Consider the following 4,369-nt stretch of genomic DNA (forward strand, 5'->3'; position numbering starts at 1 on the left):
GTATTTACCACAAGGCAAACAAGGCAGTTGTCTAGGGTGGCATTTTTCAGGGGGGCAGCGGCATTTTTCAGGGGGCCGTGGCATTTTTCAGGGGGGCAGTGCCATCCCCTGAAAGAAGGAAAGGAAGAAGGGACACGCGCAGCATGGGGACCATGTGGGATCTGAGAGAGGCTGCGGGCTGCTTGATGGTGTATGCAGAGCCCGACTCTTGTTCCCAGGGAGCTGTGAAGGTGGGTGTCTTATCTCTTGCCAAGGTGGGGGGGGGGTTTGCCAGTGTATGGGGGGCGGTGGTAGTGGAAGGCTCTCTCACCTGGGGATGGGCGGGGGACTGGGGTGTTGTTGGTCAATGTCAGGCTCTCTTCGTGGGGAAGGGGGGTGTTTGCTGGTGTCAAGGTCTCTCCATGGGGGTTGTGTTGCCTAGGGCAGCACAAAACTTAAATACACCACTAGTCCTTGCCCAAACTCAAAAAAGCCTATGAAAAAGGTACCAGGGGCATCTCACGCGGCCCCCTGCTGACCCTGGGCCCTTGGGCAGTGCCCGAGTTTCCAAATGGTCAGTACGCCCCTGTTCCTCAGTGATCTCTTGTAAAGAGTCTGTCAGTTGAGGTTAGTGGAACTATAGGCAAATTAAAAAATGACGCATGCTGCAGTCTAGCATTAGGCTCTGTTCACACCAATGTGTTTTTTAGTGCTTTTTGCAGAAACGCACTGCAGTCCATTCAACATGGTTTCCTATGGAACATGTTCACATCTACGCTTTTTTGAGCTGCTGCATTTTTGTAAAGGGTCAGGGACTTTTTTAAAAGCAAAAAGCAGCATTTTTGCTGCAATAGAGTTCAATGGAGAAGCTGCTGAAATGCATGGTAGTGCTTTTTTGCCGCATTTTGCATTTTTATTCTGCCCAGCAACAAAAAAAATTCCACTTCAACAAAAAAAAAAAGCTAAACAAAACGCAAAACTCTGTAAAAACACGTCAAAAATGCATGTAGAAAAACGCAAAACCAACTGCAAAAAACACTGGAGAGAGCGTCAAACGCAAAATGCATATGTGAACCAAGCCTTAAGGGGTCATTCACACTATGGTGTAGAGACGTCAGGTTTTCTGCAAGCGTTCTGCAAGGGCACAACAGAATTCATTGTTCTCTATGTGCCCTGTTCACACCACACTAGTATCACGTGCAGATTTTTACTGTGCAGAAATCTGCAACGTGTATAATACTCATTGCAGAGCGCATGAAAACTGATGTAAACTGATGTCTCTGCAAGTGAAATCTGCTTGTCAGTTTCCATCAGTTGGTTCCAATGGTCCAAGCCCGTTGGCATTGTTCCTGGCATCTTCCCCCTTGGTCCTTCTGGGTGCCAGTCTACAGCCATTATGAGTGGTTGGCTCAGGAATACAGTCAGCCCGGCACGCTGCCTGGACACGCACAGCACAGTGTACATTCTGCAGAGGATTGCGAATAGACAGGTAAGTGTACTTTACTGTAGAAGAGATATTGCATGTACTCTGCAATAAAAAGCCGACCTGTTTTTAGTTTTTTAAATACAGTTCTACTACTAATGCAACATTCTTTTTTCTACACCCCCTTCCCCAGAAACAGTCATATCACCTGCCAGTAGATCTGTTATTTTTCCATTTCCTTCACCAGGTGCCCACACTGTTCATTCTGCACTGAAAATGCACAGCATCGTTGTCACCCTGTGGACAGGAGCTAACATGAAACAATCTCCTACAGGGTCCCTCCCCTCGGCCGCTCCAGCTGTCTGTCCGATCAGCCACTCTTCCATCCCCAGCGACAGCATTGAATTCTTCCCTCCTATTGGCCAACATCTGGCTAGGTTCACACCTGGCATTTTGTAAATGTGCGGGTTTTTTTGTGGCACATTTTTATGCTACACGTATAAGGCAGCCCATTCATTTCAATGGACTCCCCTACATGCTGCAGACACGCCAGAGTAACTCATGTACCCTTTTGGGAGTTGAACTTCATGCGTTTTTAAACCATGCACTTTGACATATGTTTTATCACATATGAAAATGCACATCTGCTTGCTGTTTTTGGGGTGCTATTAACAATGAATGGCATCATGAGTGTGACATGTTTTCCCTGCGTGCAAAAATGCGCTTTTGCAAGCGTTCACAAAATGCTCCAGTGTGAATGCAGCCTTCCATGGAGTCTGACATTCCCTGTACCTTTTATGCATGCACTAGGCCTGGCTACAGAGAGTTTTGGTCATCCCAGGCACATGCCATGAGAAACCCATTGCTGTCTATGGCTGGGCCTGGCACATAATAATTACTGACAATGCCAAGGCCCTAGTCTTGGACAGGCTGTGCCGTGAGAATGTTTATTAATATGAAGTCTGTATTACAATGTATTCTGTATATTTCATACATGTTATGGCCTTAGAGGTCGGACTTTTTACACGAGCGATAAGATAATGGCACAGAGCACAGTGATCTAGACTATAGGTCAGGAATGTAGCCAGATTATAATTCTCTCTACACTGGGATAAAGGTTATGAGATGTGTGCAGGGTTCAATGCAGAGTCCTGCCAGTCTTGCTGGAAGAGATCTCTAAAATATACCTACACTGATCAGCTGGAAAATTATGAACACCAACCTAATGTTGAGGAAGTCCCCCTTTTGACCCCAAAAAAACCCTGACCTATGGAGGCATTGACTCCACTGGACCTCTGTAGGGATGCTGTGGTATCTGTCCAGTTTGATGCTCACATACCAAGCTGCGGTTTCTAAAGTGAGCAAAATCCTCTCTTGTATTAGGAGAGGTATAGACTCCAGAGAGAGGGATATCATTTTACCCCTGTACAAATCATTAGTAATACCTCATCTGGAATATGCAGTTCAGTTTTGGGCACCAATTCACAAAAAGAACATTGGGGAACTGGAGAAAGTGCAGAGAAGGCCAACCAAACTGGAAAGAGGCATGGAGGAGCTCAGTTATGAGGAAAGTTACATAGTTGCATAGTTAGCCTGGCTGAAAAAAAGACAAAAGACCATCCAGTTCAAAAAAAAAAGTTATAATCCTATACCCACAATTGATCCAGAGAAAGGCAAAAAAAACCAGCAAAGCATGATCCAATTTAAAATATTAAAGGAATTTAATTTAAGGGGGGGATATGATCACCATGTATAAATACATCAGTGGTTCATATAGTGAATTCGGTGTAGATTTTTTTACCCTGAGGTCATCGCAGAGGACAAGGAGGCACTCTTTACATCTGGGGGAAAATTAATCTCCAAATACAGAAAGGTTTCTTTACAGTAAGAGCTGTGAAAATGTGAAATGGACTCAAGTGTTGGTTCTGGTCAGCTCAGTGGATTGCTTTAAAAAAGGCCTGTATTTTTTCTTAGATACACAGAATATAACTGGTTACTAACATGTTAACTTGATCCAGGGAATATCCGATTGGCTCTCGAGGGATCAGGAAGGATGTTTTTTCCCTGCAGGAGCAAATTGGATCATGCTTTGCTGGGTTTTTTCCACTTTTGACACATCAGCTTCAGGGACAATATGTACACTTGTTGCCTAATATATCTCACACACTTTCAGGTGCTATTGTGACAAGATAATCATTGTTCACTTTTCTTGTCAGTGGACAAAATGTTATGGCTGATTGGTGTGTCTTTTTGTCCCAGAAAAAAAACTTCCAATATCCTTGTGTAAATAAATGTGGAATATTTGAAAAATGAGAGTGCCACAACCCAACAAATGTTAGAGGTTTAAAACGCTCCCTTCACCAGCAACTAAGATGTCATTTCCCAGCCCTGATGAAGGGAGAGGAGTTTTGAGCCTTGGAAATGTGTTGACCTCTTCCTTTTCATGCCAAATAAAATTTCTCACTGGACTTATCAAACTTTTGTGATGCTCTCATCTTTCACATACCCCACAGACTACCCCCGAGATATCATTGTCATACCTCTGTCAACAGACAGCTGCCTTTCAAGACCTAACTTTGGACCACTGATTCTCATACACGCCGAAGGCCATTGGTCCTCCAATACATACTTTATTATACTGTGCTTACAGGAGCTAGTTGCTTTTTTTTTTATCAAGCCCCTGTGTGAATCCAGCTAAATGTACTGACTTTAGCTTTACACAAGCATTTACAAGACTTTTGGCTTGCTAAAATCTGGTTTAACCTCCCTGACGGTATTCCCGAGTGTAGCTCGGGGTAACATTTCAGTACCAAAAGCGGTAACCCCGAGCTACACTCGGGCTTACCCTGCGGCACTGCTCCGGCATGTGTTCTTCACTTACCTTACCCTGCGCTCCCACGATGTGTCCCCTGCAGCGTCCCCGGCCATCTCCTCCGGCCGATGCCGGCATCCAGCTTCTGTGTCCTG

Source organism: Staurois parvus, unplaced genomic scaffold (genome assembly GCF_062004578.1).
Source record: "Staurois parvus isolate SC_StPar_1 unplaced genomic scaffold, SC_StPar_1.0 ptg001365l, whole genome shotgun sequence".
Classification (NCBI taxonomy): Eukaryota; Metazoa; Chordata; class Amphibia; order Anura; family Ranidae; genus Staurois; species Staurois parvus.